Here is a 25002-nt window from a genome sequence, read left to right as displayed (position 1 = left end):
ATAATTAACTATATTCGTTACAAATATATAAATATTTGTCCGAAATATATTTAATTATTTGCCACAAATATTTTTTTAATAATTCGTCATAAATAATTAAATATATTTGTAACAAATATTTACATATTTGCTACAAATATTTATATATTTGTAACGAATATATTTTGAAATAATTTGTCACAAATAATTAAATATAATTGTGACAAGCAAATTACCTGAAATTTTGTGACAAATATAAATATATTTGTCACAACTATAAATATATTTCTAGCAAACAATTCTTTCCAAATCTTTTTTTTCCGTGTATCCTTATGTAACCCATGAATTGTGGAACTATTGGATTATCAAGATCTTGAACTTTCTGCTTCCATTCAATGACTTGATATTGCAGATCGTTTAGTCATGTGATTGTGGTAGCTTCGCATTTTACCAGCAAAGTCTGTTCCTTTCGATGCTGACTTGAATATGTCTTGAATCAGCAGTCAGACTTATTGGCATGGTGAGTCTTACGTGTTTAATTAACATGAAAGGAGGTAATTTGCCCTCTTCGATCACACTAGTCAAAGGAGGATCTATCATCTTGAATTTTCTGGATTTTCTATGAGTTTCTACATTTTTCTGTGAATCACAACCTAATGTCGATCCGGAGTTAAAGTAGAGTAAATAGATTGGTCATGCGATGCCATCCATACTTTCGTGTAGTCTAAGCGAGTCTTAGCCGATACTATTCTTATTTATGAGGGCCTGTAAACATTCAAATAAATCGTCTCTTCCGTTCAACCTAATTAGGTATTTTTACCCAAGCAACAATTTTTAACACAGAAGGAGTTCATTTATAACTAATTATACTCGGAATGAGTTGCCATCCAAATAAATCAAAAAATAATTAATGTCTGAACTTTGCAGATAAATTAATAAAATTACCGAAACAATGCAAACGTTCGAGAAAATAAAAATTAAAAATTACAGAGCCGTCGATTTAATTCACTAATAAAATACGAAATCTGCACGGAACCAGATCATATATCTTTGGTTGTACAGAAGAACTTTTTTTTTGTATATATCGTGTGTTCATATAATCGTAACATAATCATCCAAAGATTACAATCATGACATTGTTAGTTGAACCACATTACATTTTTTTTCGAACGGCAAAATGGCAACAAAATTTCGAATTCAATTTGGATTTGTATGTTTTTGCGGTTCATAAATATATATGACACTGAGAACATTTCCGATGGTATATCGACTTAAGTTATATTGTTTCAGTTGAAGAAATTTATTTTGGGTTTACACGAACCACATCCACTAATTAGATAAAATTTGGCTTATAGGTTGTCTACCTGTGGTACCGTAAATAAACATTTATTTATTAAAAATTTTGACGTCATTTGTGAGTCTTAAATTTAAGATAAGACTTGTACTTGGCAAAGTTTTAGAAGAACACCTTAATGATTAAAAGTTTGGTTCGGTGTCAACCTCGCGTATTAAAGTAGAAAACGATCCACACAATTTCGTGTTATTAAAATTTTAAGCTTCCAGAAATTGCAAACATATCGCTACATAATCACTGAAATCTGCTACGTCTTTTGTTCAAAGTATCGCATCGGGTTCTGTTACTTCATTACTTTTAACATGTTATTTTGGTACAAGAAGGCACAATACCGAGCTCGTTGCTTAATTTTATATTCTCGATTACGGATGGATGATAACTGATAACTATTCCGATCAAGATAGGAAATAGATGAATGGAAACCTTTCTGTGTTTCCTTTACGCTGTCATGATCTACAATCACAACCTTGTTTCTGTAACTGAGGCATTTTCTCGGCTTGAGTTCATTTCTCTTTGAATGAGTTCATTAAGTTCCCTACACACATTAGAAAATACCTTCGTAATTTCAGAAGCTTTTGCAGAAAGAAGATTTTATAAGCTGATCTTTATTTTTACAAACGCCACTTTCACCAATGAAAGTGTAAAACATGTATGGTCTATTGTCCGCCCGGAGGACATAAAAATTTGATTTTCGTACTTAAACGCACTCATTTTCATATTATTTTGACATAAAATGTGAGTGCGTTTAAGACAAATTCGCCGATCGACCATACCTGTTCTAGACTTTCATTGACTTTCACTTTCACTAGTGCGTAAGTATAGACGGTACATAGGAAAATCCATTTACGAGCTACTTGGATCGCGCAGCAGTAAGTTTCATTGTCAATGTAGAAGACATTATGTTGCTATAAAACCAATGAAACTAGAGAAAAGGTATGACCAATCGGCTAGATAAAAAGCATGACCATCATCTAGGACAAGGTATAGTTAATCGCCCATAGAGAAACGGTGTGGTCAATCGGTCGTTGATCTTGAACTCACTCATAATTTATGTCAAACTACTGTGAAAGGTAGTGCATTTACAAGATCTTGATGTTCTCCTAGGTGACATTTGGCCATACCTTCGACTCTGTTTTCATTAAGTGAAACATATCTAAAATGACACCGCTCATCAAAAAAAACCGTAGAAATATGGAAAATAGAATTGTTGTCTAACCCTAAAACGTATATCACTGGCACATATCCTCAAAATAGAAACCTCATGTTATTTGAAGAGCCGAATGAAAATGGAGATAGAGATAAAAGTGTTACGAAAATAAAAACCCTTCATTAAAATTAAAACCTCAAAAACGAAAATATGATTACCATTTCAAGTAAGCCCTGCGGCATATGATTATCAGTTTAATATTTTTATTTTTAAATAATTTTCGAAAAGTTAGGTATGATATATCGCGCTGTGTATGGATTAGAGGTGTGCGCCGAGCGAAAATTTTCGGCGGCGGCTAGTCGAGTGTAGTGGTTCCGGCGGCGGCCAGCCATAACAGGTTTTTATCGGCGGCTCGGCTCAGCCGCAGCGCGCCGATACATTTTATAGGAAATTTAAATTTTCTTTTTTTTTACTGATTACTGATACTGACTACGAGTGAATTATGTACTTTTTCCATTTTCTGTTTTTTTGTAGAACCTGAATATCCTCCCAAGACTCACATTCGCATTCGCAAAACGCATTGAGAGTAATTTTTCTGAAAGTCCGTGTGCCGAAATCGGAAGTATTTTATCGCAGTTATATGGATCGATAGATCTTGGTCCCTAGATAAACTTTTCTTACAAAAATTCTCCAGTTACACGAGCGTACAGTGTCATGTGGGGGGTCATTAGAAAGGTAATCACATGTACTATTGAGCCGAATAGAGACTTATTGGGTTTTAATTCATCCACACTGCAATATGTACAGCTGAAGTTTTCAACCGAAAATGACTGAGAACTTACATTGTTCTTACAGAAGTTTCTCGAGGTTTCTAATGACATCCCGCACGACCCTGTACAGCTCGTGTGACTGGAGAAATTTTTGTGAGAAAAGTGCAAGTTTTCGTTTTTTTTTTTGATGATCTCCCGCTAGCCACACAAACTTCGAAGAATTTTTTTGAAAGTGGTTTTGGTTTCTAGGGTCGAAGTCCTTTCTAGGTACATATGCAAAATTCCACTAGAAAATGCGTACGATTTCGGTACCCTGTTTTTCAAAAGAATCCCTCTGCCTTCCGTAGTCAAAAATTGTTTTTAGAAAGACCATCGCACAGTAGCTCTATAAGTGAGAGCCCTTTCGGAACAAAGTATACTCTATGAATTTCATAGTATGATACGATAGGTATACGTAAAAAACAGTCTCTTATTAAGAAAATCAGAAATATCTTGAGAGTGATAGCTTTTTAAATCATTAAAATCTATTCATCTATTGTGCAGCTGATAATTCTAACATTTAATAAAATTTAAAATTCAAATTTTTCAAGCCGACGAAAAGCATCGGCGGCGGTCGGCGGCTGGCTGAAATTTTTGTATCAGCGGCGGCGTCTCCATTTACTCGGCTCAGCCGCGCCGCCGGCTAAAAACTCGGCGGCGCACACCTCTAGATGGATACACACATCCATATTCGAAATACTATAAATGACGAGGCATCTTTTCCATTTCGTCTGTTTGAATGTTTCGGTTTTTTATGGGAAGAGATGGAAGCAGAGAAAAAAAAACTATTTAATAAAACATGACACATGTAAGTAACACACTCATATTAGACATGTTTTTTAACATTAATAAGTGAACATAAATATCTATTATGAACGATTAATATCGTGCGGTGTCTATTGGGGAAATATATATATGGTTGAGATAATAAAATTATGATTCCTGTTCCACATTTAATGTAATTTAAAACGGGGTATTCATAAATCTATATACGACTATCGGTTGAAGAAATGATTAGTGAGAAACTTATGTTTCCGGTGGTGTCAGCTCACTGTTATTACATCCAATAAATCGAATCAACACATTTTTTTCATCGATCCCAAATATCGGAAGACAATTACAATCGTGTCAAGAATAAATCGAACGAGTCAACTATTAACTTGGTATATAATTATCTAATATAATGATTGGCTGGAAAGTCGATTTACATAATGGAAAAGAAATGATTTAAATTTAGAACGTAACTTGCGTTAATTTTTTTAATTTTATAATTTATAATCCTGCTCCTAAAAGATATTTATCTTCAGTTATTATTCAATTATTAGTTAAAGCTCGAAAGTCCTGACTTGAGCCTGAAAATATCGATCTCATACATCTGAAACCTTACCTTAAATTGTCATAAAAAATGTTCAGTTAACCGGAAGCCTGATCTGGTTACACCTGATATTTGATTACCAATTCAAATATAATAAATCAGGTTTCGGTTAGATTAGTTTTCGGGTAATCTAGGCTCAGGTGTGATCAACCTGTCCTGATTCCGAGCCTTAATAAATAATGTAACTTTCTGTCGTGGCAGTCTAGAATTGATTTTAGATCGATTTAGCCGTCTCTAACCTTTCTCTAAATATCTAAATCTGAGATATCTTTTGTTCAACGACACAAAATCTTGTACTTCATAGGTCGTAACAAAAAATTTTGCTCCAAAAGAATAACGTTCGAGCGAGCTCTTCGCTTAATTTTGAATAGCTGACGATACGGATGAATTCTTCATCGTTTCTACATCCATATAGATGCTCGATGAGTTCGACACATGTGTATCCCACTAAGGATCCGAAATCTTACATTTACTCAGCAGCACATCAGACTTTACTCAGTAAAACAAACAATTCAATGGGGATTCTTGTTCATGTTCATTTTGAATCTTCAACTGTCTTACCGCTTCGGTTCTCCCTTTCTTCAAATAAAGCCTCATTTTCTTACAGCCATTTTTAAGATCAGATGCCTGCGTCTAATCAAAAACCAATAACTTTGTTCAGCTGTAGCATATATGATTCAAACACGACCATTTCAATGCCACTGAATGAAAATTGTGTCTCCAGTAGCCGTGTCTAAGAGTTTATTGACCAAACGCAACCACCGTATCAAATTATATTTCACAGACAGAATTGACCTCATTGCGATGATAGTATAAAAACACACCGACAAAGCATAATATTGATCTATTCCTAATACCGCAAAGTCTTTCAAAAATTGCGTATGGGACCATAAATAATGACGAAAATGAGACATCATGCTATATACAAAGTATCTCTCAGCCACAATTTCCATTTTTGAATGGAAAATGTTGTGGGAGAGACGGTATATATGTATGCATGGAATGGTATGTCCAATTTTGAATTTTTAATATATTTCAGCATAAATTTCAAAAATCAATCACATCAGTTGATTCTACCACCCTGTGCGGAATAGATGTAACGAACGTGACTATATCTATAATAATAAGTGCGGCCAGCATATTTACACGCATTGTTTGCAGCATAAAAATACAATAAACAAGATTAAATTAAGTACAAGCGAAACAGGTCTTTTCATCCTCACTCACTCTCTCGTAATATTTATATAAAGTTTTGCATCGTAAATATTATTCAGCCGAAGAAGTTAACTCAGTTCAGACTTCCTGAAGCATGGCGACAATGTTTTTTCTGAAAAACAAAAACACAAAAAATTAGCAATTGAAAAATGTTTATAACATCGGATTGCCACTACTCGAATTCGAATCATTATGTTTTTTACGGACATATATTCGCAGAAAACACTCGTCTCTCTTGCCGGTCGCATGTAATAAGCGCGTGTGCGTTTGATGAACTTCACATGTGAAGAATAAACTACACGCAACAGATAGATAATATCGTACAAATGCAACATTAAACGGTATGTTTGTTTATGCTAACGTTAAGAGTTGTTAGATGAGCCGCATTACGGCATAGGTTAGCCAATGGACGATGATTGACACAGGAAGATTGTCTTAAGCAGTCCCTGATGCGAAAAGTATTGTTAATGCTTTACCGCTGAAAAATTATTGTTATCTCCAAGAACTTCGTTCAAAGCCGGAAGTTAATCAAAAACCTGAAAATAATTTTATGTAATCGGCCAGTCCTCTCTTAGGGACTGTCTAAATAGTCTAAATGTGTCTTAAAACTAATGAAGTAGTAGATTTGAAAATCACGACTAAATAGTAGATTACGTACTTGTTTGGAACTTTCTACATTGTCAAGTGTAGCGTTTGAAGCTCGAGTCGAAGCCCAGGGATGCAACCATCAAAGTTAAAATATAAAGTTCCAATGATGAAGGTTATTTTCTTCACTAGTCAACCTATATCAAAACTCATTTCTCGGGGGCTAAGTGAGTAAAAATACTATTACGCACTGAAAATTCGAGAAATGAGTCATTACTTCTTTGATGAATGATGCCGTAAAACTCATTTGGAGCTGACCTAATTACTTGCGTTCCTTGCGTCACTTTACTACTTGCCATCAAAATTTTCCGTCGATCTTTACAAATGTAATAGTCTAGGCGATACAAACTCTAAATTCACGTTTTTGTTAAACATCCGCGGTACTATTCATTTTCGGTGAAAAAAATCGTTGCATGCACCAAAATCCATAACACCACAAACAAACAAAAAATAATTATAATTCGGCGATCCACCCCATATCCTAACAACAAGCAAAAACTCATTTCCGTTTTGCTTTTATTACCGAATTTTATTTCCGATTTTCGGGTATGTGATCACATGACCGAATATTATTTTCAAAAATCAAATAATGCAAATGCCATACCATTCCATAAGCAATAACATCGTAGTGAATTTGGTTCAATTTTATACCGAAGGGATCAACAGGCTTCCGGAAATAGGCTGTCTCGAATAAATATTAATGAAACGAATTTTTTCGTATTATAAATGCTGATGCGTTGTGCATCAATCCAAAACCACTCGATGTATAGGCATTTTTATAAATTTAAGGCAAAATATGCTTCCTTTTAAATAGAAATCTGTTTTTCTTGAAACGAGTAAACATTAGCATTTTATATTTTTGCTGCATCTGTTGCATGCCATTTTATCTGGTTCGAAAGGGGGATCGGCAGATTGAACATTTATACCGATTTCAGGTAGATGTTTTGATTGAAAAGCACATGCTGTTGATTGAATCGATAAATGTTTTTTTTTGTTTATTCATAGATCAACTAGTTTATAGCACTAGTTGCATCAATTGAATGTCATTGGAGTATCATCTGTTACTGTTAGCCAAACGATCATTGTTTTCGAACAGATTCAGTTTCAGGATATTTTATAGTTTTCTACTTGAGATGTTGTTACATGCCGAATGAACCAGTATTTATTAATCCATAATCATTCTGCTCGAACAACTTGAATCGAATTATTCTGCGATGATTGGATCTATTGTTGATTACAATTTTGGCATTCAATTTTAGTGATGACTTTATGCCCTAAAGTTAGGAGATCAACTAGTCCACTCATTGTATTATCACTATTCTATCGTTGTTATGTTTATCAGATTGTGTTATATTTTTGTTCGTTGTGCAGATAATCGAAGTTCGACAGGTTATGGGCCCGGCCTGATACAATAAATATTGAATTTTTTTAGAAATCGTTATCCAGGTCTCTTTTATAAGAAGTGGTCAAAAGTAAGTGAAATTGGAGTAATTTTGGGAATAAAATCAAATAAAACAAACGCTGAACGAAGATACGCTATCATAATCATTAGGAATCGTACGACAGAGTATCAGTTGACCATTGCTTCATCATGAAGTATTTTTCAAACAAAAAAGTCCTTTCTTTCAGTGAATGCTGTTACTCTAGTTGAATCATAGATCTTATTGTGAAATGAAACTTTTTCCATTCTTACATTGGAAAGGATATACAAAAAAAAATCTTTTAAAAGAAAGGAAGATGATGACAATAATAGTATTTTACAACTGGCTCTACAAAAAACTGGTGACAAATCATAAAATGATAATTTGAACCGGCGCCAAATTTCTGGTCAACTTTTATGTTTTTTTTTCAACATCTGAAACACTACTATACTTGCTATACATATACACAGGGCCGGCTTAGCAGGGAAGTGGAAGATTGAGAGGCTCTGAGAAAGTAGGACATTGATAAAATTTTGAAACATAAACCGTACAAATCTCGCACAAAATTGTTTAATTGCTCAGGGCGCCGTAGATGATCCGACTCTGCATATCGAGAACAACATTACTTAAGGGCATATCTCCGATATCTCAGAAACTACCATATATTTCGCAAGATATTGGCGAAAAATTGAAAACTTTTCTACCTTTCAGGGAAACAAAGTTTATTAAAATCGGTTCAGTAGTTTCTGAGATATCAGAGATATGCCCTTGATGTTGCCCCCGATATTTTGTGTTCAATAAACATTTTTCTCAATTCAGTGACGAAAAGTAAAACTTTCTTTGGCTTTTTCAGGAAAAAAGTTGGATGGAATGATAAATGGTTGTGCCATGTGTATTGTGACACTCGGCCTATGGCCTCGAGTGACAATCCAAACATCTAGTGCGTAAAAAAGCATTTATCACTTCGTAGTATAAGTAACTATTTCGCCACTCAGTGACGAAATGTAAGACTTTGTTGACAATATGCCTTTATAAGTTTGTATTGTCACATAACACATCATCCGGTTCCATAAATAACTACTTTGTGGTCTAACCGAAAACTTTGTGCCATTTGAAGAAAGAATTATTATCTGTTTGCTGAAACTTTTCCCATAAATATTTGAAGTTAAATATAACAAACGAAACTCATTCATTTTTTTGTGTGTTTATTTGTTTCTATTAAAATATTAGACTTCTGACTTCCTTTTTTGTTGCTTCCTTGCCGTATATAATAAACTCTGTCAATATAGATTTTTTTTTGGTCCTGTCGATGTGATTTCCTCTCTTTTGCAATTCACATAAATTTTGATAAAAACAAAAACTTTTTTCTAAAATCAGTCAAAAATACCCTTAAAATGGGAAATGTGACGCTAGTTTCTGTGTATATTTGCAAAGCAACTGATAAGAGTTGTATAAAATATTTCTATCTTTCTATAGTGGGATTTGTAAATTAGTTGCGTTTGGAGTGTAATAAAGCGAAAATATAAGCGTGAAACATGGAAAATTGGTTTAACTTTGCATCGGCACCTAGAATAGTGTAATGTACTTCTGTCCAAAAATTTTTGTTGTAAATATTTACAGATTTTGAAATTATAGTAATTTTGAGCGAAGCTGTGCAGTACACGGTGAGCTTGAATTTTTTTTTATTGGAAAGTGATTGTACCCTAAATGTCATTGCTGTTTATTGTATCACAGACAAAAATATGGGATTAGAATTTTTAGGTCCGAGGGGATTACTTTAAAAAAGTAATTTTTTCGGGATTAGATTTTTAATCTTCGCCAGAAATTGAAAAAATGTAATTCCATCAGGGATTAAAAGTAGGTCGAAACAATAATATTGCGGATTGAATGATGATACTACTGCTTATTATTTTCCGTTTATAATTTGATTGTCTTGAAATCACACTTTTAAGTTAATTGAGTTCGAACACGATTTACGAGCAAGATACGGTTTTGTGAGAAAAACTAATTTGGTCTTAAAATGTTGCAATGGGACTACCGATGGATTATTCTGTCTTACGATACCAGGCTCAAAATAAAAATTGTAAGTCGGTTTGTAAAGATACTACCAGATTCAATAAATCATTAAATCAATGTAAACATTACAAAGATAGTATAGATATAGAGAAATTCTAGATCGAAATTGGCAAGAATGACGATTTAACCGCGAACTATCCCCATTACCACGGGAAACCAGACATTTTTGAATTTAAATGGTTAAATACTTATAAAAAATGGTAAGAAAACTTCAGAAGAATATAAAAATGAAAATCATGAAAAAATATTGAGGTTTGAAGTGACGATCTTGTCATCTGGCAATTTGAATTTTAATCCCAATTTTAATCCCACGAGGAATTAGTTTCTTTGAAACAACGGTTCACAATAAGCCACGTTGGGATTAAGAACAAATTGCAGCAGTGGTAAGATCGTAGACTGAAGTGCAGGAGGTTCAAATCTCGTCAGATTAACAAAAAAGCTTCTTCGCATATCAGACGTTTAGATAAAAGCTATAATATCACAATATCCGTAAAAATCGTTTTTTTATTTTTTTTTTTCTGAAGTAAAAGTAGGAAGGGTTAGAATATTTTTTTTATTGCATTACAAATAACATTTAGATCAGATTAAAATGAGTAAACTTGTAAACAAGCGTCAAACGTCAGGGCCTAAAAGATTAAAATTTAATTCCTCTAGGGATTACTCATTTGGGGATAAGTTCAAGTAATCACTGAGGGGATTAAATTTGAATTCTAAAAAGATTTAGATCTAGGTCCATATTTTTATCTGTGTAGAAGGCTATGCCCTGATCATTTTCCAATAAAAATTAAAATCGACTGTGTGAGGCTTTTTCTAAAGTCCATTTTCATCCGCATTTATCGTGAAACAGATCCACTTACAAAACATAGATTTTTCGCTGAGTTTCGCCAGAAAATTGATAGTATAGAAATTGCCTTTCTAATGATACAGACTCGGATACAGAACTTTTTTACGAGTATAATATGTTTTTAATCGGTCTCGACTAGTTAATAATAAAATTGAAGGAAAACAGTTTGATTTAGGCAGTAATTATATTGGGACGCGATGCGAATATTCGCTCGCTTCAAATACATTAGTGTCAAGCGATATATGGAAATGCATGTATTTGGTGAACACGAATATTCACATCGCGTCCCAATGTACTGTGGAGATGACTGGAGCTCTGATTCCTCGGAATCCGATTGGAAGCGCAAACAAAAATTTTCAGAGGTAGTAGAGCAGAAAAATCTAATTGCGCAATCATTGGTAGCGGAACTTTGTAATTAACTGCTACTAAAAATTGAAAAATCAATTATTGTCCAATTCGAAGAGCTTTAGTACGAGCTGCGACATTGTAACTCACCTTTTGATAGAATCTGTACAAATGTAAACATAATAACTTTATAATGTTACGACTTATATACTCAAAAACGATCCACAACATCGCTGAATATTCACTCGTTCACTGCGATTCACTGAGTTGACTCGTTTCTAATTGCTTGGAAAACTGTCTGTTTCAGTTGTAATTCAACGCTATGGAACTATCAGCAAATAGAATTGTTTTGGTTGCACTGGTATCCACACTGCTGAATGATCAAATATTTACAGAACATTTAAAGGTATTTTTGCATAAGTTCGATAAATAAAAACCAAATAGTTGGCACTTTAAGTCGATATGAATCGATTTGTAACAAGTCTCCCTTTAAATAGTATTCAGGCAACTAAAAGCGTCACTATTTCATCAGACAGAGAGCCAAAACGAAAAAATGTTTCCCAGTTCCAGGCCCGGACTGGCCATATGGTGAATTCGGGGAATTCCCGATGGGCCTTTTGGATTTTTGTATGAGAATTTTTAATTTGTGGGCCTTTTTAAATTGAGTTGCATGGAGCCCCCGATGGGCTTTTTCGAGCCAGTCCGGTACTGCCCAGTTCGGTCCGTTTTTGTTCAGAATGTGACTTTTCGGTGAGTCTGAATATAATGTAGTACATGTCACTTGGACCAACAATACTCCTTTTCGCAAGAAGTGACGAAAAGTAGGATCTTCAGTTGCCTTTATTGCGAAAAACGTTGTCGGCCTACGGCCTCGAGTGACAATCTACAAATATAGTGCCTAAAAAAGCATATATCACTCGGTTGTATAAATAACTATTCTGCAACGTCGTTACGTAAAGCGGTCTTTTTCATACGTCATTCGGTTTTTCTATATTCTGCTTTTTGTCACTAGTGACGGGGGCCGATTTTCATAAACACTTTTTGTCACTGAGTGACAAAATGGATTTTCATGTATACTTTTTGCTGCTCCTTTGAACCATTACCCGAAAATAAAAATCCTGCCCTGACCAATTTCAAACCTCCACCAAAACACTAAAACAACGCACTTCAAGCATGAGTGGTACTCTAATAGAGCACTGAAATTGGACAGTGTATCAAGCACTGTAAAAAAGTGTGGGAAAATTTTTCATATCGAACAGTACTCTATTTGGCACCTGTCGTTTGATGCACTTTTGCTTGAAGTGCGTTGACCAAAACCAGATCTTTTCGAGCAACACCTATAACCATTCAGCTATTGAGAAACATTTATTATTTTGGGATTGAGATACATAATCGGAGTGAACTAATTTTTGAAGCGTACAAAGCAGTCTTCTTGATCGTTCATACATTTTCTTTTCGCTTATTCCGTATATTTATTTGCATTTCACCCCTTGGCAGTTGCTTGCAGAAAACGTTGCATGCAACACGTTGAGAAATTGGAATTGCGTGTGAAATTCGAATCGCTTCGCTCGTTCGCTAACTTCACATCTAGTGACAAAGCCAACCTCAATTCTCAATTTGTTCCGTAAATTACTATTGTGAAACTTTGGCAAAGTTACTTTGCTGCTTGTTTACAATTCGTGAGTCTGTTCACTTTAAACCCTATGAAGAAGCAGTGTTTCTCAACCTTATTTTACACCCTAATTTGATTTAATAGAATTTGTTTGCTAGCGAAAGTATTGCCGTATCGTTTCAATAGCTTTTCACAAGATATGAATCGATTCATCTCTACCCATTCGATACAGAGGCAGTGATACTCCAGCATGAATTTGCTTAAGTTGTTTTCTTTTTATATGTGTGGACCAGCTGAAAAACAGCTGAAGCGAATTCATGCTGAAGTATCGTTGCCTCTAAGTTAGAGGCTCTAACTGTTGTGCCCAAAATGTGAGCGTTTGAAGATTTTTCGTAATTTCTATTTTTTTTAGAATGCACAAGGCATTTGTGAAAGGTGCAATGGAATTTGCAATCCGCAATTTTGTAAAATTAATGTGTCATGCCGCCCGTTAAATCGAACTTCCAAATGGTTGACACTTGACATTACTTTCCATAAAGGAGTCGTACTCAGTGCTCCGTTGATTGTAATTTTTCCCAGAAATGAGTCAAATGTACCAGTTACAACCATTTCATATTGCAGATAGACGTTGTTGCATACAAAAAATTCAGAACCGAATACCGACAATTTATGGTGAAATTGAAAGCCGAATATTGTCATGAGCTAGCCAAAAAAAATCATCCTATCTTCAAATTTTTTGATGAGATCTCATTAAAAGACGGAACATTATTTGAACCTTGCCCATTGAAAGTAAAAGAAATGATTTAAAGGATGTACTGTACATGACCTTCAGTTTTAAACAAATCACACTAAGTGTCCTAAATTGTCCTAAATGCAACTTTATTTTGCGTACCTTTGGTACGTCGGGAAATAATTTCTTTGGGAATTTACGCGATTATTAGGGGTGCTAATTTTTGTCACATACATTTCAAGAACCAAAATCAGAAGAGAAATCTGATTTTCAAAAATATATTTTTCTGGAGGTCTTGTACTGAAAATTTCTTTACAAATGTGATTGACCGGAACTCAAAAAAAAAATTGCAGGATCATCGATATGTAAAACCGGCAGCTTTGGGAACTGGTATGCATATTCTTGTACCAACTGGAGAGTGGAAATTGGATGCTAAAATATCTAAGATTTTCAATGAAACTACAACGCACATTTTTACTGTGTCCTTCTATTACACCATCAAAGTAACGACCGCTGAAGAATTTTAATTTTACCAAAGATTTATTTAACATTAGACTGGCACTATTTATGTTCAAAAGAAACATTTTTTTGGTCCGAATCCTTCGAGTCGCTACAGCAGCCTGGAAATTTTCAACATTCTACTTCTTTATTTTCAGAGCAATGAATGTAAAATTGTTACCGAAAAATTTCTTTTGTTTTCAGTCCTTTTCGCATTAAATGTCAGTTTGCTTTCCATGAAGAAAATTTAGTGGCAAATGCAAGTTTGACATTTTATGACAATGCGAAACAGATGAAAACAATTAGTATTTTACATGTATCGAAATCCGTACTTTTCATGTTTCTAGCACTTCCATCGACGCCCTCAGCATGTACCTTGAGCGTATTGCAGTCCTTATTTCGCTCTGGCCGCAAACTTTCTCCCCTTGGTTAACAAATAACTATTACATGCTGAAGTCGTCGAAAGTAGTGCTCTAAATATGAAAAGTACGGAAGCATATAAAAGAAATTTTTCGTTCGTTTTACATTGTTATGTAAATCTGCAGTCGATCTAAGAACAAAAAAAAATCAATATTCGGAGCAACGACAGTTTTTATAAGGCCTTCGTTTCAATCCATTTTTATGACATTACAATAAGTAATTCAATTTTTTCCTTTTCGACTTTTTTCTTGAACATGGCATTTAACGTCATTTTTAGAAAAGTATTGTAGAAATTAATAATTAAATTGAAAGAAAATGGTTTGCTTTAGCTATTGGATATCAGTCATGGTCGTAAATGCTTGCGATGGACGAAAGAAAAAACCCGAGGTGGAGTCTCAAATTCGGAAGCAGATTGGAAGCAAGGGTGCAAGCTTTGATGACGTCACGCAGGTGGGTGACACACCACCTAAAAATTCACAACACCACACAAATTTGGTTTAGTGAATTTCTTTTTATGGTCCCGCATGCCTAATAAAATGGCAATCCTTCTAGTTATTTACCTGCCAATATTCATAAGACGGTATTTTCGCCCTATAGACGTCAATTGGGAACCCGAGGCAAAGCCGTGTAAAGCATTGTGTTAGATGCAACGTTCTTTGCAATTCTTGACGGAAATAAACTATTCCTATGCAGAACATTATGGTTCGTCAAGTTCGTGAGTACAGCAATTTCGTGAACTTTTGACGTTTCTTCCATAAAAGTCTACGAAATCGCCATACTCACGAACTTAACGAACCATAATGGCTCATCCCCACAGATTGTGCACCGTGCTTTTTGTATAAATGTCTGTAACAGACATAAATTGTGCGGAAAAAAAGATTCTGTGATTTTTCCGTGTTGTGTTGCTGGTCGGGATGTGTCAAATTGTGTTACCGTAAGCAATACAGAACCGTTGAAATATACATCATCTCGACGGTAACACAATAGACATAAATATTCATCACAGCCATATTCGGCGTTTACATTAAACAGTGAGAAAATGAGAGTTGATTTCCGGCACTGAATTGCAGAGTTTTGTTAGCGGAGTTTTGTAATCAATGGGGACTAAAAGTTGATAAGTGATTTATTGTCCGATTTGAAGTTGACCTTATCCAAATGTATATTTTATAACGTTAACCAAGACACGACAGTCATCTTTAACTTTCAGACGCCAAAGGTATACGTTCAGGTCGATCGCCGTAGGATTTATATTTGTAGAATTTGGAGATTCTGTTTTGCCATGTTTCAAAAGGAACGCACATAACAACAGACGGTTATGCAACTAAATATTGTCAGTTAAACAGATGTGAACGTTTTTTCCTTCTTCAAAAATTGTTTTTTTTTTCTCCTGCATTGTACTCTCAATTCCGAGCATCTTCTAGTTCATTTACAATATTTTACCTGTATGATGAATGGACGTTGAGAACATAAGTTTGGGTAAAAAGAAACCATTTTTCGAACAAAAGCCGTTTTCATGGTACTTATCAACACTGGGGTCATATGGGAGTCTATTAAAATCTATTTATGGGTATATTAAGAAGACCATATTTGTGTTTAATGATTTCGAAATCGCAATAGAATATGGCAGAGACGTTTTCTACCATGCAGGCGTCGATACATATTCTTTACAATTGATTTTGTTCGCATTTTGTTGAAAAATTGGTTTCAAAAATATTGGACTAATAATCAGAACGTTGAGGCTGGAGTGGAATGAATGTCTTGCAAGCAACAACAAAGTGATTCAATAGCATTCTATTCGTTTAAATTAAATGGTAATGGTAATGTGGAACATATTGAAAGTAAATTGTAACACAGTGGATGCAAACGTATCTCGCATGTGTAAAGTTACTGGAGGACTTCACTCTATTAATCGAACCGTGTCCCGTCCGCTCAACAACGCAAGTAAATCGAAAATCAAATTAAGAGAAGATTGTTCGTAAAGCATCGACTCACCAAAGCCCTCCATAATACTCTTTCGTTTATACAGTTTTCGGATAGTTATCAACATATAGGTTAGGTACCTATATCATGTTATCGTCAACTCTAGCTGACGCTGTTTGATAGAGCAAAATGTAGTTAAAACAAATGAAGTAAAAGATTTTATTTTTATAAAATAAGCTGCTTGACTACATTATTAATGTCCTAAGAAATGTAGATAACTTCGCGGGTTGTCAACTTCTGAGTCACTTGGTATTTTCATAAGAAAAATCTAACTTGACACAAACATAACCTTTTCGTCAAGTTAGATTACGATGTAAGTAAACCAAGTGTCGCAGGAAGTTAACAAGTCTGCGAACTGCAATAAAGCTTTGTATTGACATACCAGAGAAATCTGTCTACGTCTCGGAGCTACCAAACAATAAGTTAATAATGCTACTTCAGTCTGAATTCCCTGAAAATACTTGGATTATATCAATTAGAACGGAGCGACGTTTTCCATCAAGCGAGTATATAGTTTGTTTACAAACGCCGCCTGCGTCAGTATTTATACGACGACTATCGCCAAGTTGCTGTTTATCTAGAGAAACCTTCTCTTGCTATGTAGCGATTTCAGGCGGTAGCCTGCGACTGAATAATAACGCAGGTGAAGATAATTAAAATTTGTAAACATTCATCAGAGCATAGCACCGTTCCTATCCTTGATAAATGTCATTCCACCGTTAACACTTAGCAGACAGCAGACTAAGATTCTCTATTCGGACACTAAACATTGCTGATCCTTTAATGGAATATCCAAAGTGAGTCTTTTTGTTCGTTTGTAGTGGTAAAATGTTGCCTTTCCGAAGATAAATTAAATTTTCCCATGAATTAAAAGATTTTAAAATTTGTATTCCCATCAATAAATTGGGACAATAAAACACCTTGCATCACTGCAAGACATTGTTATATAAGTCCAGAAAGGCTAGAAGAGACATAACAATAAAAACCTAATTCGACTCAATCCGTTTTTTTTTTTCACATATTTTTTTTCTTACCGTGAAATGTTGCAACAAACCTCTACAGCATTGCTGGACGTTTAGCTACCTTCTTTTTTCCGTATAAATTTGGAATATAAAAAAAAGTTTCATTTAGTGGGATTAAAACATTGGCCCGATTAATATACGTATACCATACACACTGAACTCCGGCTAGATGGTGGTACGGTTTGAAAATATAATATGCACCTGATCAACATCAATTTATTTTATTAAACCAAAAATAACAGTTTTCACCTGTCGATTGAAACATTAAACCTGGTCCGAAATGTGCAACATATTATTTTTGAAGTGTTTGAAGTGGTGATGCAAGATTGTCTTAAGTTCCCTTTTTTTATTGTACGCAATATGCATCCCCATGAACATTTGAATGAATATTTCGTCCAATTTAGATTTCTTTTCAAAATTGATTTTTTTTTGTTCCTTTTTTGCTAAATAGATTTATGTATTCCCTATCCAACTATAAAAACTTGGTATTGCACCATACAGTCGTGCCATTCTCGAAGGCCATACAGCAATCAAAACAACTTATGTAATAGAAACGCTCATTGAAATGCTGACGAAAAAAATGTGTACTTCCGTTTCCGGCAAACATATGCAATCTTATTTATGCGTCCTTTTGAATGTGTAGAACAAGCACTTGAAGGTAATGCAAATAAAATATTTTGCTTAAAATGCAATAGCAAAAGGTGATATTTTTGTCGAAAAATAATTTCAACATCCGGAATATTGTGGCCTTTATAAATAGACCATTAGAGATTATGTAGTGACCGTAGTGACTTCATTTATTGAAGTTTTCGCGAATTTGAATACATCAAAAAAAGAACAAAACGAGACGTTCTACAGTCATCATAAGTGGTCTTTTACAACAAGACATTTGTTCAGACTAATGAAGTAACAGATTTCAATATTATTTAACAAAAGAAGTAGCAGATGTTGTGGCTTTGGGAAGTAGTAGGCTCTAGTAGACTCGAAAGTATGTTACGTGTAAACGCGATACAGGATATCCAGGGATGGAAATTAGAGAAAAACGAGCGAAAATGAAAAATCGTGCGGATGTCCTCTTAATGTGACCGTGATGCATACAAGGAATACAATGAAACGAAGCGAACAATGAAGAACCAATATCAAGAGCAAACCAATTTTATGATCAAGCTACAGGATGCGCGGCAGACGAAATTTTGAAATCACAGTCGCAACCTTGGCAGTGGACGTGGATGACGAGAAGGGAAATTCTGCTTCAGTAAAATTATGCTAAATGGAAATAACATCGTGGATGCTTCCCATTTCCGTGGTCACATTAGAATGCATGCTGTTGAATGATATGAATGAATGGTTTGTAAGACGTGTGGTTTAGTAAGTTTCCTGCTACATGTAATCTTCTTCACTTATACAAACGATACCAATTCGATACAAAAGTATTTCCGAGCAATGAAAGAGCTCAGGTGGTTGGTTCATCTCCCCACTGCCGTGTTGTTAGTCCGACTGATACCATTCAGAACACACACGAATGTCAATATGTGGGAGTTGAATTGTAATGAAAATACATTTAGTGATGTGTGCTTTGAATATTATCAAGGAGAATGAAAGTGGAGATTAGTGTATGACTCACAATCGTTCCAAAGTCCTCACGTACAACGTTCGCATGGGAGCGCTCACAGGAGCACGTTTTGGTTACTCAAGTCAATTAGATGTTATGACTTCAGTGTGATTGTCGTTAATAAAAGGTTAATTACTTCATCACATTGTAACTATTGCAAGAGTTTGTCACTCAAAGAAAATACTTGAAAATTACCTACACAAAATTGCAGAAAATTCTATCTTGGGTATGGACACTCTAACTGAGTAATTTCATCAATTAATACGTCACTTCATATTCTGCAGAATATAATTTCAGTTGAAATACAAAATATAATCGAGCTCAAGGTATGCACACATTTTGCACCCGAGTCAATTGTTACTATATCGAACAATCAGTGCGAGTGCATGCTATATACAACAAAATGCGCTAGAGAAACGAGATTAGCATATGCTCGAATCAGAGTTAATGGTTCCAAAAGACATATACATTCAACCTAACGAACCCAAGCGCTCGAAGACTTAACCTTTCATTTAAAACAGCAGATGCAAGACGAACACCATTCTCACAATTTTTGCACACAAAAAAAATTGTAACCGTAAATTGAACAAAAGGCCATAGAGAGAAGAAAAAAAAACAGTAAATTCATCTTAATCCCCATAGCTCATTAAAGTGATACTCTGGCTTCGATGGCACCAAATGTCCATCAACATGGTCTGCTGAATGTGTTAGTGTTGCAGGAGAAGTTTGAGTCTAACAATTTTTTTTCTGCACTTCCCACAAAAATGTTTTCCATGCTGATGGCCCATCCGACCATATTGGTATTAGTTTGCATGTAAAAATATAACGATTCGATGGGAACACAGTTAAAATATTACAACAAAAATACAATATGGGACCATCTTAGCTGCTCGGGTGGTGTTGTTGAATGCATGACTTACGATTTCTACCTAGAATTTATACGAAAGTTTTTTTTATCCTTCTTGTTCTTCTTCATCGCTCTCTATTTACGTTTTGGCGTGTGCCAAATGTTCTTAGGGATTTTGATTTGTTGGGAAAATTTTCTTCAAAGAAACTATTGTATTCAAAACGAGTGTGTGTATATACGGTACATGCACGAATCTAATAACATATGTCGATATCGGCGATTTTTGTCATATGTGTAAATAAATTGGAATTTATTTGTTTGTTGTTCTGTTGAATTTATGTTTTTGTTGCGAAAATAGAATTCATTCATCGCAGCTCCTTGTTGACTTTTGAGCGCAAAGTACCCGAAGCGTCAATCATTTCAACAGTTCGAAATTGACGTCAATTTATTGCATTTCCTCCTTCCAAAGAAATCATCTGAATACGGTGAATCCACAGGTCATGCTTTTTTCCGGGTAAAATATTAATTGAAATTTCCTATAGTGTACACCTTGTTATATGGTACCGTTAAATGTGCAAATGCCACGCCAACTAACTACTCTCCAAAAGAGACACCTTTCCTCTAAAACCTGCCGGTTCCATCACCTGCATTATTCTCACAAGTAACACACACAAAAAAGAACTCTCAATAATTTGCACTAGTAACCTTTCCCATTGAATTCAGTTTTTATTGCTTAGAATCGAGTTGAACCGATCATTATATTTCCCTAAATAACCAAATCAATATCTCTATTGATCAGGACAGATAGAAGGAAGACGAACAAAAAACCCATAGCCCGGCATATATATGCATATACACCAAACCATCATGGCTTATCAAAAAAAGTTTTATCTTTCCAAGTATACCAACAATTATACCAAACAAAATAAGAATAACCATCTGCCTGGTTGGGTGTATTTTTTACTATTCAAATCAAAATTGAAGACGAAAAAAAAATGTTTGCTAAAAAGTAAATTTGAAACCTTAGGTAGATTTTTCATGGATTCTTGTCTATAACAAAAAAAATGTGTTCAAAACGGCAGATGTCCTTTACACGTTACAAAAAAAAATCCAAGCCATTTCGGCACGTGCTCTCCCGTACTAGAAAAATCCGTTTTCGATTTATTAAAATTTTCTGTATTGTCTGTTTGTATAAAAGGAAGAAAGAAAGAAAGGAAAAAAAACTATTTGGTTTCTTGTGGTTTTCCTTTTGTGCAGTTTTTCTAAAGATAGAACTTTAATTAATTTGTTCGACTTCGATGTGAATTCATCCGTAATTCATAACCACTAACAATTTTCATTTCAACACATTTGAACGCTTTGTTTTCGATATATTGGTTCTACTATCAAGTAACAAACAGAGCAACTTGTTTAAGAAGGGATCCTTTCGTAAAACTGTAACAAGAATAAAGTCTGTGCCAAGCAGGGACAAACTGGCCAAACAGCATTGCCTAAGCGGCCTTCTCGTAGTCAGTGCGACCCTGGTATCAAGAAGGCAATTTAGTCGAGTTAAGTCTATTTAACCATCACCACTCAGGCCTTGAGTCTCAAGGGACCAGTGACTAATAACGGACGACTATGTAACCTAAAAGGGCCTATTTTTGAGAAAATATTTTCTCGAAATTTCTCGATGTTCTCGTTTCATGAAAAGTAAGATGCTGAGCTTTATTAAACGGCTGCTCATATGTTATGGACAACCACGACAATAAGCGATGAGCTCTGGATTGTTTTGTTTTATACAACAAAATTTATTTTAAAACAAATGAAGTAATAGATTCAGTATTAAACACTTTGAAGGATTCTTATCGTTGAACTCTTTTATATGTGCCTAGAAAGGACTTCGACCCTAGAAGCCAAAACCACTTTGAATAAATTCTTCGAAGCTTGTGTAGCTGGTGAAAGGTGATCAAAAACCGAAAACTTGCACTTTTCTAACCAAAGTTTCTCCAGTTATGCGAGCCGTGCAGGGTTGTGTGGGGTGTCATTAGAAAGGAATTCACATGTACTGTTGAGCTGAATAGGGACTTATTAGGTTTGAAATTCATCCACACTGAAATATGTGCAGTTGAAGTTTTCAACCGAAGACTTACACTGTTCTTACAGAAATTACTCCAGTTACACAAAACGTACATGGTCGTTTGGGGTATCATTTGAAAGGTAATTGTATGTGCTTTTGAGCCAAATAGGGTCTGATGGGGTTTGGATGCATCTGCGATGAAATAGAAGTAGAAATGTTTAAGTGCCCTATTATTGTGAAAATAAATGAAATGAAATGATTTCATCGCATATGCAACCAAACCCCATAAGACCCTATTTGACCCAAAAGCACATTCAATTACCTTTCAAATGATACTCCACACGAGCATGTACGTCTTATGCACATCGAGAACCTTCTGTAAGAACATTGTAAGTCTTCGGTTGAAAACTTCAACTGCACATATTTCAGTGTGGATGAATTTTAAAGCCAATAAGTCGATATTCGGCTCAATAGTGCATGTGATTACCTTTCTAATGACCCTGTACGGCTCGCGTAACTGGAGAAATTTTGGTAAGAAAAGTGCAAGTTTTCGGTTTTTGATCACCTTTCAGCAGCCACACATATGCATGGGCGATAATGATAATGATTATCGATAATTATCAATTATCGATAATCGATAATTATCGACTTTTTATATCGAAAATTATCAAAAAAAATATCGATAATCGATAATTATTGATATTTTGATAATTATCAAAATATCGATAATTCGATATTTCGGTCCGAAAATCCGATATTTATCGATATATTCCGATATATCGGTATATTATCATGAATTTTCAGATAAATATCAAGATATCGATATTTTGATAATTATCGAGTTCCGATATTTTGATAATTATCGATAATTATTAAATTATCGATAACGATATGATTAATCAATTATCGATAATTTCTTTCGATTGATATTATCGATAACTTTGAACGTCTCCCATCCCTAGCCACACAAGATTCGAAGAATTTTTTTGAAAGTGGTTTTGGCTTTTAGGGTCGAAGTCCTTTCTACCTATACATAAAAAATTCCAATACAAAATGCGTCCGATTTCGGAAGGCTGTTTTTCAAAAGATTCCCTCTTTGTGAAAATTTAAACAATTAAAGTAGTAGATTTGATGAACGTATTATTTGCAGGCCTGGCATTTTAAAGGAAAATAAGGAAAAGATAAGGAAAATAAAGAGCGCAGTTATCAATTATTTGTTTCGCACTCCCAATTCATTAATAAAAGACGTTCCTACATTATGGTTCCTATTCATAGAATCATTTATCAGCATCAGTTTGATTATTTCAAGCACTAAACTCGATAACACAACATGAAAGATCTTTATGCAGATATTATGATGCGTATGCACCTGGTGTTGTTCAAAATTCATCTCAAAACTACTAGGAAAGAAGCACATGTTCCTAGATAGGAACAAAACAACACAGAAAAAAAATGAGAAGAAATGCTGCAATACACATCCCACAAACAAGAACAAAAGTATTGAATAGGAAATAATATCAGCATCAGCATGTTCTTCATCAAAAATTCAAAATACAACCCAAAAAAATGTATAACAAAAACGCGCAACAGCCAGATGACTACCCTTATTTACATCTGTTTCACCAACGTGCACCTTCAACAACCATCATTTCGTATATTGTTTTGTATTTTTATAAACTTCGATCCGTTTAAGGAACTTATATATATGTATCAGAGGCAGTGATTTTTTTCCTGGAGAAAAGCACATGTGCGTACAATGTAAGTACACACGACGACGATACGTAATATGGTGTTGAATGCACATAGTAAAACAACATTCAATGAGCAACAAGGTGATAGTGCACCTCATTTATTATTCGTAAAAGTGGTTTCTTGTTCCAGATTCGGAGCATATGTCGGAAATGATATTCGATCTTTGATCAGAACATTTTCATCGAAAGATAGGTGGTATATTGTACAGGCTCTGAATCGGTTGCAGTGCCATCAAGGATCATATTAGATTATATTTTGTTCATGTTTACCGACCATTTTTTTTCTTTCACCGATATGGGTTTTTCTAATCGATCGACAATATTCCGAGATGCTTTACTCCTTTACTGATTGTTTGAACCATTTTTCATTAGTTAAATATTCATTTTTTCTCTCGTTGCTTTGCTACTGTTATTTTTTATGGCTGGAAAGATAATATTTTCGTAAGGACTGCGACTGAACGTTCGTTTTTTTCTCTCGTCTAAAAATGAATATATTCTCTCAACCAATAAAAAATCCTTCGAAACATTTTATGCTTGCAATATATTTGAGAAAAAGGTCTTCGTTTCCAAAGTAAACACCTGGTCTGACATATCCAAATTTTTGGTCCTTTAGCAAATGGCACGTGCTGTTGCTAACACTCTGTGTTTAGATAAATATTTTAATTTCAAAATTTTTTTCAGTTTTTTTTTCTCTATTCACTTTTGGTATATTTATTAATGCCTTCTGGTGAATGGTTTTCCATAATTTTTTGTGGAAAAAACGTTTTGTTTATGAAATATCGTTCCAATATGCTAATGTTTGATCTTTTTTTCGGAAAATGTTTAACAGATCAAATTCAAGCGTCGTCATGGTACTTTGAATGTAATTATGTTCGTGTTGTTTTTTCTTCCCAAAAATGAGAAAGAAAAAGCCATATGGAAATAGTTGAGTTGTCGGGACAGTTTTTCGATATTTTAATTTTTTTTTCTGCTATGCAGATGGGTGTAAAAATTTATTGTGGAAAATCGGCTGTTATTGAAACGCATTGCTGAACTAAATATTTTTTTTCGAGTGAGTTGTAGGAATCCAATTTACTTCTACATTGAACATTTGAACATCATTGCATTCATGATTGTGAGATGCATAATAGTTATTTGTTCACCTAGGGCAAAAAAGTTGAAAATTTCATTTCGAGAAAATGAAAGTTTCTTATTTTTCCATACTTAACGTTTTTCACAACAAATTCTCTCCTCGGTCGTAAACAATACTATATTACTATAAAGG

The 25002-nt window shown here is 34.5% G+C and overlaps 1 long non-coding RNA gene across 1 annotated transcript; it reads left to right on the top strand.

The window, feature by feature from the left end:
- Window positions 1–11517: 11517 nt before the first annotated feature.
- On the top strand, window positions 11518–13595 carry LOC119075753. The gene is made up of 3 exons (XR_005087455.1): window positions 11518–11616; window positions 13235–13387; window positions 13444–13595. It is a non-coding gene; the product is annotated as an uncharacterized LOC119075753 (long non-coding RNA).
- The last annotated feature ends 11407 nt before the right edge of the window (window positions 13596–25002 follow it).

This window comes from Bradysia coprophila, unplaced genomic scaffold, assembly GCF_014529535.1.
Source record: "Bradysia coprophila strain Holo2 unplaced genomic scaffold, BU_Bcop_v1 contig_232, whole genome shotgun sequence".
NCBI classification, from domain to species: Eukaryota; Metazoa; Arthropoda; class Insecta; order Diptera; family Sciaridae; genus Bradysia; species Bradysia coprophila.
The sequence above is the reverse complement of the archived record's forward strand: the minus strand, read 5'-3'. Positions and strand labels throughout refer to the sequence as shown.